Source organism: Mustela nigripes, chromosome 11 (genome assembly GCF_022355385.1).
Source record: "Mustela nigripes isolate SB6536 chromosome 11, MUSNIG.SB6536, whole genome shotgun sequence".
NCBI classification, from domain to species: domain Eukaryota; kingdom Metazoa; phylum Chordata; class Mammalia; order Carnivora; family Mustelidae; genus Mustela; species Mustela nigripes.
Window position 1 is genome coordinate 33,844,368 of NC_081567.1, and position 13,979 is coordinate 33,858,346.

At 41.5% G+C, this 13,979-nt stretch overlaps 1 protein-coding gene across 7 annotated transcripts in view; it reads right to left on the minus strand.

Annotated features, from left to right (window-relative positions):
• RBFOX1 (RNA binding fox-1 homolog 1) overlaps positions 1–13,979 on the minus strand; it is a 1,460,760-nt gene that overhangs the window by 842,869 nt on the left and 603,912 nt on the right. For 2 of the 7 annotated variants that reach the window (XM_059415365.1, XM_059415364.1), the window contains one exon: positions 2,444–2,469. The exons of the other annotated variants lie outside the window; for them this stretch is intronic. The gene's annotated coding sequence lies outside the window, so the exon portion shown is untranslated. The remainder of the gene's footprint in view (positions 1–2,443; positions 2,470–13,979) is intronic. 7 annotated transcript variants of the gene reach the window in all.

Genomic DNA, 13,979 nt, shown 5'->3' on the forward strand with positions numbered 1-13,979 from the left:
ATGTGTTTTTAACATACAGCCCAGGCATTTCTAAAGAGCATCAAGATTATCCCCATGGTTATTTCTAAACCCTCCAAATTATTTCCTGGAGGAAAATGCTGAAGAAGTCAAAGTACTTGTCAACACACTAAGACCTCACGTTTTGATGAGCCATTCTCTCTTCTTAAAGTGAGCCACTCTGTACAAGTTTTAGGAGGACCTCATCAGGAGACATTCTCTGTTCTCAACAGGTTTCTCCCAAACCTCATTTGTCTTATAAGTACTTCAGCACTTAACCATTAGAAGTATCAACTCTTCCACAGAACCAGAAACAAATCCAGTTTGACCTAAGTTAACACAGAAGATGACTTTACAATCTAACTTGCAAGTAGGTAGACTTGAGTTCTCACATCTAAACTACCTTTCAACAAACAAATACAAAGTTCTACAGACATTAACTTAGAGCAGAAGGAAGCAAGCTCTACAGACAGCCAGGAATCCTTCAGAAACATTTTCTACTCTAGGTTTTGATTGTACTCCTGGAGGCAGAATTATTAGCCTGTCCAGGCAGCTATAAAGAGACACTGTCTTGGTTTCTGTGGGTCCAGAATTGCATTTTAAAATTTTCTGTTGGATTCCTTTGAAGGCTCCTGGAGACTACCTTGTGCATCTCATTAGCCATCAGGATGCCTGTAGAATTGCAGAACATGGCAGGTGCTTGAGAAACAATTTCTGAAGAAATGTGTGAGTAAATTAGATTCGCTATGGGTGTCACACCACACTATGCCATAAAATCAAATAGGGCATTTTCAAAAACCCTGATGCTAAAATCCTAATCTTTGACTAATTAAATCAGAACCTCTGGGGTGACCCCTAACATATATATTGATATATACTGGGGAAACAGTTACATGTCATATATACATATATACATATGTGTGTATATAATATTTTAGGCAATTCTATTGTGCAATGATTGCTAAGAAAGAAGAGATCAGAATAATCATATAAACTAGGCCCCTTACTGTAGTATTTCCATTTCAACAGAAGCTACTCATATATAAAGGCGTTGGGGTTACCTAAAAAACAGGATCAAATAAATTGTTTAAACTCAGCCCCATATGATTTGTTGATTGTGTTAAATGCAATGGAAGCTGATAAAGTGGCCCTCCTTTGACTCAGAGTATTTGTGTGTATGTGTGTGTGTACTTACGTACATACATATGTGTGTATACATATACACACGTGTATATATAAAATTTATATATGTATATATAAAATTTAGTTAATGTTATATATATGTATATATGCACATGATGTGTATATATGATATACACACATGAGGTATATATGTATATGATGTGTATATACACATGTGATGTGTGTATACATCTATGATATATCTCTCTCTCTATACACACACATATGTCACATTAACTGAAATTTTGTCAGTCCTTCTTCTCTATTTTGAATGATACATGAATTAGATTAACTATCCCGATTATGCAGAGAAATTTAGCTTAATGACCTACAATTACTTTAATGGCTTTGAAATTCAGAAGGTAAGGAGACACTGTGTTTCTTCCGTTGAGCATTAAATATAAAATGCGTCTGATTGACTGTTATGAAAACCCAATTTTATTGCTATTTGAATTATTCAGAATCAATATTCGACATTAGCCAGCATGGGGAAGCTCAAATATAAGGCAGCGTCTGAGAGCAGCATTTCCCTATATTGAGTAATTGTGCTTTGTGTGGGGGATAATGAGCTGTTTGTTGCATGTCACCACTTCAGATGCATCAAGAATTAACAACTTTATCTTCCCTTTATATTATGTAATAAAAGGGATTACTTCATAGAGATGAACAATTCTCAAGGTTATGAAACATTCAAAATACAGTTGGGCTCAAGGAATCTTGCTTTCTCTATAAGGACAGAGAAAGAACAAGACATTGGATTTTAGCTGTTTACACAAGAGAGAAATTTCCTCAAGTTATGTTTTTAGTTATTTGATGAGTAAACTGCAACCTTGTATTTCCCCAAGCTGAATATTGCTTAGAGGCATGTACACTACACCAAAGCCGTCTTGCAGAAGCGTCCCTTCAGATGATACAGCAACTGTAGGAATAGGTACCTCTTGAAGAAATTTGCCAAACACATAATGAAAGGGAATGAGAAAAATAGTAAAATAATAATAATAATAAACAACACAATGTTAGACATTTGTTGTGTATTTACTACATGGCTGGTCCTATGCGAAGAGCCTGACTGCATTAACTCAGATAAGTCTCAAAAGAAACTGATGTAGGCAGAGATATTGTAGATGTCCCCATTTTATAGATAAGGAAGCCAGAGGAATCTAAAAGAATTTGCTTTCTCCCCCATCTCTAAGTGCCTAAGTGGTGCAGCTGAGATTCCAAAACAGACTGTCGGATTGCAGAATGGAATCAGGTACATACTTACACTACAAGAACGGCCTCTTCTGTACCCTAGCAGGAAGAACAGAGAAACAAAGTAAAATACAATGGAATATTGATGACTGAATGCCTGTGAGCGCAAAAATGGGACGGATGCTACTGAAATCAACAAGGTACTTCATACAGGTCCCCTTGCATGTCAGCCTATTTGGTAAATGTGCCTACGGGGGGTGTCTATGTGGACACACTCCTCATCACCCCCTTGGAGGACAGACAACACCCCAACCTGAATTCATACTGAAACTCGGCATTGTTGTGGAATTCAACTCAAACAGATCCCCCAAGAGCTATTTATACTGTTTCCTTTCCCCTCATTAAAGTCCTGGCTCAGGCTAATAAATCAGTGTACAATTTGTGTATAATCTAATTTTTGCCTTGTGCTTCATCTGGTGTAGGTGGAAGCAAGGGAAAAATGAAAAAAAGCAACAACTGTAAAATGAAGACTAATGAGAACTTGGATCCTTAAGAAAATATCCTTTAGAAATGCCCAGAAATGTCCAATCTGCACTTTGGGGTTGTCAGAACTGGAGGAAAAAAAATGAGTCTGACCCCTTCCTTCTGTGGAATTGTGACTTGTGGTTTGTGATTTGCCCTCACAAATCTGTGCATGTATGTGTGTGTGTGTGTGCGCGCGCACGTGCATGCCCGCCCTCATGTACATATGTGTGCATGTTTGTATATGTATATGTTTTTATAATAAATAATCAAAATAAAAAATAAAAAATATATATTCATATACCCAAATACTTAAAAGTGATGATGAATTTTTACTGTACGCCGTTATTTCCCCGGGTGGCACACAGGCTGTGCCATTAGGAGGTGTTAACTATGTCCTGGGAGTGTCCTCTATTTCTCTTCCCAGACATTTATAGCACAGCCAATAATAATTCCCAAACCACCCCCAAATCATCCCACAGAGAAAACTTGGTGTTCCTTAAAACTAGCCAGATATATTAGGTACCCGGGTAAGGAACATAGCAATTACATAAGTTAATGGTATTCAAATATGTCAGTTAAAGGAAGAAGCAACCACAGAAAAAGAAAAGGAAAGCAGGCCTGCATGCTCAAGGTTCCGATCCACAGATACGTCCCTCACCTTGGTCTCTGGGCACACACACGTGTTCGAAATCACAGCATTTGCTGAGGCAGTGGAATATGACAAGCGAAGTCCTGTTTATTTTAAAGGCATCATGCTCTCCTCTCATTTTTCACAAGGACCTGAACACACCAAACCATTATACTTTTTTTTTTTAAGGTTTTATTTATTTGACAGACAGAGACGACAAGCAGGCAGAGAGAGAGAGAGGAGGAAGCAGGCTCCCTGCTGAGCAGAGAGCCTGATGCAGAACTTGATCCCAGGACCCTGGGATCGTGACCCAAGCCGAAGGCAGAGGCTTTAACCCACTGAGCCATCCAGGCGCCCCAAACCATTATACTCTGATGTCAGTTTGTCTGCTGCCAGTCCGCCTTCACCTACTTATAAGACAACTCATAATTCCACCTCATTTACAAAGTGGGGGGGGGGGGTCTTTTTTTGCAAGTGCAGAATTTGGTTTTGTCCATTTACAGGAAGTAATTGGAAAGGACATGAATTAAGATCTAATGGAAGAAAACAGAAACTAGGACTATCATGAAGCCCCCCAAATTTCCCTCGGTGGGGGAAAACCTGGTCAAGTTCTAGAGAACTGTTCTGGGTGAGATCTTGCTACACATAAAGCACGGGGATTCATTTTTAATAACAGTAAAAAAAGGAAATTTACTGCCCCCTCCTGGTTCTGTAAAACAAAGTTCTATTATATTTAACACTGAATAACATAATTATGTAGGAGTCAACGCTGAGCAAATCTTAGTTCCTCTCTCTTAGCTGAGAGAGCAAGGTTGATTTGCAATTCTGCAAGGATAATGAAAGGGCCAGTGTTATTATTTAATATAAAAAATAGATTTCCTGGTTTCTCTCAAGTGTTTATCACTGGATACAGGGAACAATATCAAACTGAATTACCAAGCATCATCTCTGATAAATCAAATGAGCACTGCTGGAAAATGACAAACTGTGTGTGCAACCCAATGCTTGAAGAGAATACATAGCCCATAAAATAGCTTAAAATGTTAGAATTTTCTCCATTTGGGGTTCGTTTACCTAAGAAAGGGAGAGAAATATACGCTGGAGGTGGAGTTTCCGCACTAGTGACTAAGCTAAGCTCCAACATGTTGGGTGTGAAGCAAAGACCACTTCTCCCAGACTATCCAGTGGACATCTCACATGCCTTCAGCCAAGGGCCAATGTTGGATCTTTCTGGCTCTCCATTGTCTCCTTGGGTTGTAACTGGGTGCATGTTCTCTGCTTGGCCAGGGAGTGATCTTGGCCAGGGAATGAGGCTTGGAAACACGGGTGAGAACCTAGTGCAGGACACTCAGGTCCATAAAGCTAAGACCTTAAGGATATGGTCGAAAAGATCAGGGTCAAGGTGAGGCTCAAGCAGGTACTAGACGGATGTCTCCTCAACTGCAAAAGAATAGCTTCATTTGGGACAGAAGCATATTTGTATATTTTACTCTTTCTTTTGAAACTGAAAACTTTTCCTTATAAATATTAATATATCACATAATGAAATAAAAATAGAGACCACAATACAAAATAGTAATCAAGACATCCCCCAAAGAACATGCACTTTTCTAGAGGAATCCAATTAGTTTTGTGTTTAGAACCTTCTGGAAATGTTAAGTATCTGAAAATAAAAATCTAGAACTGCATTTTCCTACTGAAATAGGAGCCAGCTGTATATAACATTTTCTCGTTTGTATTTTCACCCATAATATATCTTTGAGATCACTCCACAGCAGTTCCTCTAGATCTTTATCTTTTTTTTGTCCACAGCTGCGTGGTACTCCACTCTATGACCATACCTTTTCAAGTTCTCCTCACAACCACTATGTTCAGTAGGTGCCTATGTTACATCGTGGTCCAGGTTCAGAATATGAGGAAACTGCCTGCCCAAAGTCACACAGTACTTAGTGGGGGAACTGGGATTTAAGTCCCTAGACCCACATTTTTATCCATCTACTGCCTTAGTTTGTTTCAGCTGCTATAGAAAAAAAAAAAAAAGAACCCCCCAAAAAAGCCATAAGTTGGGTGGCTTAAAAACAACAAACATTTATTCATCATAGTTCTGGGGACTGGGAAGTCCAAGATTAAGGCACCAGCAGATCCAGTGTCTTTGTACCTCATATGGCTACAGTCAGACTCACACGGGTCTTTAAATAAGGGTGTTAATCTAATTCATGAGGACTCCTCCTTCGTGACCTAGTCAGTTCCTAGAGGCCCCACCTCCTAATACCGCCTCACTGAGGGTTAGGTTTCAATACATGAATTGTGGGGGGATACAGACATCTGTATCATAGCATACACTGTATGATACTGCCTTCCTAAACATTAGCTACTGCTATTATTATAAGTTTTACATTAGCATTAAAAACCAAGACAGATGGGTTGTGAGAATACTGGTGTCAACATTGCCACTCAGAGGATATTGTCTTTCCTTCCCCAAAGCTCTGGCATCTCTCAGATCCTTTCTACTTCACTCTGATGGGACCTACTTAGGGGTGACTAATCAAGTGTCAGGCACCAGAACTTGCAGCACTCCTGAATTTTCTAGAAGCATAAGGTCCCCTAGTCCCCAACCACAAGTATGCACTGTAGCCCACGGGTGGTCAGACCAGGCACAGATGTCAGCGTGCCATTTGGATTTCTTACTGATGAATATTACAGCCAATGCACCCATCTGGCCGCTGAGATAAATAATGTAAAAATGAAGATGTGCCTACATAATTCATGTACTATTGATGAACAGGGCCCTTAATTCAGATCGCTCCTACAAATCATTTAATTATGGGCCACACAACGAAGAGAGAAACAGCATTTTAGCCATGTTTAAATGGGTTTGGTATGGATACGTTCGAGTGCACAAGACAGAAACTCAAGGTCCTCTCAATTATTCTGAAGAAACCTGTGGATTCTCATAAACACCAAACAAACATCATACTGAATACATGAGACTATTTTCCTGAGCAACATGCCAAGTTTATCTGTATGGTAGAGATTCCATCAACGGCCCATAAGTCCCTTTCCTTAGGAAGCTGCAGACGGATGGGAATGGTGTTTCCAGCTACTGTACAAATGACATACTTCCCGAGGAGGCAGCCCAGACAACATGAGACCAGCACCTCACACCCACTAGCCGGGCTGTTATAAAAATAAAAATGAAAACTAACAGACAAACAAAAACAGCCTCAGAAAACAACAAGTATGGATAAGGATGTGAAGAAATTAGAAACTTTGTGCACTACTGGTAGGGATGTTAAATGGTCCAGCTCCTGTGGAAAAGCAATGTGGCCGTTCCCTACAACACTAAAAATAGACTTAGCATATCATCCAGCATCTCCAGTTTGGGGTTATATACCCACAAAAATGGAAAGCAAGGTCTTGAAAAGAAATGTGTATACCCGTGCTCATAGTAGCGTTATACACAATTGACAAGAAGTGGAAGTAATCTGAACATCCACCCACCAAAGATGGACGCGTTAGTAAAGTGGGGTATATACATACAATGGAACATCATTCAGCTTTAAACGAAAGGAAAAGATGACCCGTGTTACATCATGAATGAACTTTGAGGATATTATACTAAGCGAAATAAGCTAGTTAAAAGACCGATTCCATTCATAGAAGGTGAACTAGAGGAGTCACACTCATGGAGACAACATGGAATGGTGGCTGCCAGGGGCTGGAGTGAGGGAATTGGGAGTTATTTTCAAATGAGTATAAATTTTCGGGACACCTGGGTGACTCAGTTGGTTAAGCCACTGCCTTTGGCTCGGGTCATGATCCCAGGGTTCTGGGATTGGGTCCCACATTGGGCTCCTTGCTCAGAGGGGAGCCCTGCTTCTCTCTCTGCCTCTGCCTGCTTATGCTCTCTCTCTCTCTGACAAATACATAAATAAATGGAATCTTTAAAAAAATAAATAAATGAGTATAAATTTTCAATTTTGCAAAATGAAAAAGGTTCTGGAGATTGGTTATACAAAAATGTGAATATATTTACCGCTATTTAACTGTATGGTCTAAAATGGTTAAGATGGCAAATCTTATGTTTATTTTACCTCAGTTTATCTATATTGATAACTAACATGAAAGGGAGACTGGGCAGCCAGCAGAAGAAGCCTCATATTATTTATCATGCACTGACTCTGCCTGACACTGAGCTAAGACATCTACCTTCATTACCCCTGTGACACTTATGTTAAATAGGCATTCATAGGCATTTCTCCATCACTTATTGGATCCATCTGTGGTACAGAAACCAGCTAAGGTCATGGTGGCATCCGGTCAGGGTGAACTGGATGGACCCTGGGAAGAGAACTGGTGAACCATGGTTTTGCTACCCAGGACTGGTATGGGCTTCAAAAACAACCTTCAGGAGTGCCTATGTCATCAGCCCATATGAAGAGGAAATAAGGCAGCACACTCATGAGTGGAATCCAAGCTTCCTAACCTTTATATGGGCCCCAGTATGTCCTGACTACTACCTGGTCCTAACCTATCCCACATATCTCTCCTTCTCACCCACTATATACCAGCAATACTGATTTTACATCTGGTCCTTCTCCATCCCAAGCTCTTTCCAGCCTGAGGAACTTTACCCTTGCTCTTCTCCTGCCTGGAACAACACCCTTTCTTGAATTATCCTTGGCTGGCTCCTCCTCCAAATGTTGACTTCCTCAGAGAGGGCTTCACCTTGAAGCCATCCATTCTAAAAGATGAGCTTCTCATACCATCAGGAACTATCACCACCAAGAGTGACTGTTTATCACATCACCCTACAGATTCCTTTACATCATTTATCAAAACCCGTAATTACCTTGTTCACATATCAACTTTTTTATCATCCCTCCCTTCGACTAAAACACACACTTCACAAGAACAAGGATAGGCCAGTGCCATTCAGCACTCCATTCCCTAGGGCCTGGAACAGCACTGGGGTACCTGACAAAAGGAAAGGACCAATACATAAATATTAGCTACTGTTAAATTTTGTATGGTGACTTTGTAGTAAACAAGACAATGGAAGGGAAGGACCAAGACCTCTTGGCAATAAAACTCAGTATTTAGGTTCTCCTCAGAAATACCCCCACCAGCTGGATGAGAATTAGTTACTGGCTTTGAAAAGGACAAAGACCTCATACCTTCACCTCCAGGACCCCTCTGGGCAGAAGCCATTCTCTCTCTGGGTAAATCAAAGCAACATCTGAAGAACTCCTCTTTCCTTTGGGTACATGGATGGACTCATAGCCTCCAAACACATGCTAATGACACATCCCTGGTCCAGCAGCACCATCAATAACCAAACCACATGACTGGGGCTCTCAACTGGTTTATCACTTGTCAGCTCCAAAGACACTTGGTGAACTGACAGGGAGAGTCGATCCAGAATGTGACATATAAAAATTGCTATATTTCTAGGTAAAAAATGACTTAGGTGTCTCAGGCTCACGGGCTATCTTAATTCATCTGGTTGACTATGCACGATTTTGGGTTGTTAAATCTCAGCCTCTGAACTTCTAAGTTTGGCATTTTTGAACTTGACATAATGAATGCCAAAATGTGTCATGAAGATACACCAACCTGCTCTCAAATTTCTCATGCTCTAGTAGAATAGATTCTATTGGAGGGTGCACAATTCAGTACTATATTTTGAACCACTTTATACACAAAAGCTGGGGTGGAGGTGATTTATCACAAAAATGAAAACTTCAGGGCTTTGGGCTCCATTTAGATACAAGGGCTGACATTCAAATTATTTCAGAAATAAATACATTTTTAACATTTTGTTTTATGTTCAGATGAGATTTTCCCATTCATTGCCCATTCAGGCTGCTATAACAGAATACTGAAGAATGGGTGGCTTGAAGAATAAACAGTTATTTCTAACAGTTCTGAAGGCTAGGAAGTTCAAGACCAGGGCACCAATGGAATACATATCAGGCAGGAGGCCACCTCCTGCTCTGCATGTGGCCAACTCCTCATTGTATCTTTACATGGGGGAGAGCAGAGAGAGAGCACATACATGCATGCAAGCTCTCCAGTTTCTTCTCATAAAGGCATCAATTCCATCTGTGAGGACTCCACCATCACGACTGAATCACCTCCCAGTAGCCCCACCCTTATATAGGAGGTTATGGTTTCAACATACAAATTTTCCTTTGGTGGGGGGGGAATGTTCAATACAATATTCAATATTCTATTCAATATTCAATACAACAGCCATGTACTACAACATGGTCATCAGATATCCCAAACTTATATCCCATTCATTTAGTGACTCGAGGAAAAAGAACCTCTTTCCTGGTTACATGCCGATTGGTAAGCCAGTCCCCATGTCGGAAGAATGGGAAAGGCTGAATGGACAAGCCTGGGTCATGGGCAGATATCCAGAGCTCGAGGGAGGTGACAGTTCTATCTGAATAATAGGAACCATAAGCTGCTGCTCCCCAAACAATTCTGAGATGGGCTCAGTTCCTAGAAGATGGAAGAGTAGTGCTGGCCAGATAGGCAACAAGCATACTAACAGAATTCTGATGTAGCAACAGACACATGAAAATACAGTTGGCCACATACTATGAGAACTGCAACAAAGCAAAATAAAGCAAAACAAAATGGAAAAAAAAAAAACAACCTACTCTTCTGTCCTTTGTAACAGCAACAGTATGAGGAAGGTATTATTATAATCCTCATTTTATAAATGAAGAAATCTGTCCAAGGTCTTTCTTTCCTCTGTGGGATTTACCACATGCCAAAGTAACGCTAAAATCTTTTCTCTGCACCAGGCTCACTGTGCACAGTCATTAAGGTGAGCTCATGCACTGCAGTGGCTCCGTTCACATAGGCCGTGAGGTTTACAGTATCTCCTGGAGTGGGCACCATAGATCTGGTCACTTGTGCTGGTGGTTCTGCATTAACCAAGGAACCAAAGGAAAAGGGGCCAACCTATGACGGCAGTCATAGGCAGAAACTGGATCCCAAAGGGCCTTCCTACTCTGCTAAGAAATCTGGATGGTATTAGTTAATGTTCTCGTGAAGACACACCATTTTATGTCCTGATTTTGTGTAGCCTTCAAGGGTTTAAAATGGATTCTGCCATGCCAATTCTCAAGATAAAGTCTTCTGCAAACAACAAACCAGGCATCATGAGGCCAGGTGAGCAGCTGCATTTTGAAGAAATAGGTTTTCCAAGTGTGTTATCTGGGTGAGAGATGGAGCCAAAAAGGAAAAGTCGCTAGAGAAACCAGGCCCGGCCAATCTGGTTTTTTAGCTCTTGAAGGCTCCTCAGGAGTTTCCGGCAACTGAGGCAACGGAGTTCTGTTAGAGAATAAATTGGTTGGGACACAAAGCTCCTTATAGATTATAACCTCCTTCCTTGCCAATTACAAACTTGGCAATCACTTGTTTATTAACCTGATGGCTTGCTGCATGAAGTAGCATCACGTATTTATAATGCACCAAGATAAAGCTGTAGCATTCAAAATCACTAACCCCATCTGTCCCTCCTCACAGTGGTCCCACACTCTAAAGCACTTTTGAAGATAATTCAATAGAACAGGGTTTTTAAAAAGTTTAAAACTTTCTCCTGCATTGCCTCAGGGGAAGGTTCCCTGTTCTGTGTGTGTGAGTGATAAGGTTTAGCCCCTTAAATTTATTCCGAGGAGTGTTTGTTAAAGTCTTTATTTGGAAACGCTGTGGCGTAGTCCCAAGCGGCAGTCATCCCTGCGTTCCCCAGTTCCCGCTGCTGCACAGAGACGTCAGAAGTGGCAGAGCTAATCCCAGTTACGGTCTTCTCCAGTTATCCCTCCTCCCCATACTTCCTACCTTTCTCTTTAAGGCTTAACTACCACCTCCACAAACGTGCCTCCACACCAAGGTTCTTCAGTTCCAATCTATTTCCTCTCTTAGCGTTCCCATTTCCAGTTACCTTCTAGAGACCTAGAGACCTAATAGCCACCAGAATCCTAAATGCAACTTCTGGAGGATGAAGCAACTTCATCCTCCAGAAACAAAACAGCCGTGCTAATAAGTCCCACTGTTTTGAAAATGGCACTGCCCATCTCAGAGTTTTGTAGACGCAAAATCTTGGAATGACCCTGTGTATCAGACATGGGGGATATGCCCCAGCATCTCCCCTCACCTTTACATGCTGGCCTGAATTTAATATGTGAGTGTCCGACACCTGGACACTATGGGGCATTTGACGATGTCTGGGGAGAGTGTTGGTTGACACAATTGGGAAAGGGTGCTAATGGCCAGGGCTATTGCTAAACACACTAAGGTAGACAGGACAGACCCACAACAAGAAAAAGGCCCAACACACACTGTCAAAAGTGCTGAGTGTGAGAGATCCCAGTCTGGAGATTAGAGTTTAAAGGAGTTTGCTAAGACACAGGAATAGGGAGATTAGCAGGAGCCAGATCATGAAGAGCCTCGGGGGACGCTAGGACTTTAGCCAGGGAGACAGTTACTATTGAAACACAGGGAAGTGATAGGGTCAGAGTTGTAGGTGAAGAAGAAAAGATCGTCCTGGGCTCCGAGCACAATATGGGTTGGAAAAAGGCAAGATAGAGAGAGAACATGAGAGTAGTAAGGCAGAGATCGCACAGTCCAACTACAAAATGGCGTCCTGGACTAAGGAAGTGGAAGGAGGAGTTGGAGAGAAGGGGGCATAGTTTTTGGAGATCTTGAAAGGATAGAAGGATATTTCTTTCATTGTTTCTTTTTTTTTTAAGATTTTATTTATTTATTGGAGAGAAAGAGATTTTTTTATATTGTATTCATATATTTATTATAAATAAATAAATATTAGTTACCTATTTAGGGGAAAGAGAGAGGGAGAACATACAGGATGAGTGAGAAGAAGAAGTAGACTCCCTGCTGAGCAGACAGCCCGATGGACGCGGGACTTGATCCCAGGACTCCAGGATCATGACCTAAGCTGAAGGCAGATGCTCAACCAACTCAGCCACTCAGGTGCCCCCCGCTTGGGAAGTATTTTGACTGCTCTGTCTATCAAACTGCCTACCCCATGACAGGTTTTCAATTAAACATTTCTGAATAAATGAATGCAATAATGAATGCTTAAATTATATTATCCTGCCATGGAAGGAATTGCAATGAGGCTTATTTGTTGAGCTAGGCTGGTTTTTAAGATGATGCCCTGGGCTACTGGTAGATGCCACTCACTGAGATGGAGAAGACTGGGGAAGAACAATTCTAGAAGGATGAGCGAAAAGGTCAAGATGCACAGTAAAACTTACCAAATGCTATCACTGTGGCCTGCTCATAAGGCCAATTAGCTAGTTCATGTCTAGAACGGATGTACCATTTCAAAAATGTGGTATCTGACACATGTGGCCACGCGTATATTTGGGAGACCCAGGAGGTTACAATATTCTATAGACTGGGTGTTGGCACATAATTGTTCATAGCACTGTTCCATTTTATTCTTTATCCTCATTGTACGTGGAAACAGCTTCTGGTGTCAAATAATGGTGATGGTTACTCTTCACTGAGTCTGTCCCTATCCCAAGAACATCATTAATTCATTTGAGCCTAAGATCTATCATCCCTTGTGGAACTTTATAATCTAGTGTGTGTGAGGAGAGAGAGAGAGACAGACAGAGAGAAAGAAAGGCAGAGAGAGGGAACAAAATCACTAAGATACATTATGTAAGGCTAATGGTACAGCTAAGAAGCAAGGACAGGGGATGAGAAATGTAGGGAAGTATACTTTTCAATATGGCAAGCTTCACTGAAACAGTAGTATTTGAGGGGGGGCCTGGGTGGCTCAGTGGGTTAAGCTGCTGGCTTCAGCTCAGGTCATGACCTTGGGGTCCTGGGATCAAGTCCCGCATCGGGCTCTCTGCTCGGCAGGGAGCCTACTTCCCTCTCACTCTCTCTGCCTGCCTCTCTGCCTGCTTGTGATCTCGCTCTATCAAATAAATAAATAAAATCTTAAAAAAAAACAGAGTAGTATTTGAGTTAAGACCTAAGTTGGGAGGAAGGTTGAAGACATAGAAGTCACTGGAAGAGGCTGCTCCAGGCAAAGGAAACACACAATGCAAAATCTCCAAGGAGAACCAAGACTGGAGCAAGGAGGCCAGGGTGGCAGGACTAGGGTCAGTGAGGAGAGAAGTAACGAGAGACAAGGTAAGAACCCTGGCAGGGACTGGTGTGTGGGAGCCTTGTGAGAAACGGCAAACACAATGACTTCTATTCTCAGGGAGGCTCAGGAAGTCATAGGGGGAGAGGAGTACCCCAGTAGAAGTGGAAGTAGGGGGCTGCATCAGTGATCCAGGCAAGAGATGATGGGACCTGAGCCAGGGTGACTATCACAGTGGGAAGCAGCACATTTATGGATATGCTGGGACGTCAACTAGTTTTCCTAGGGGAGGCATTATGAGCACCATATTTAAGG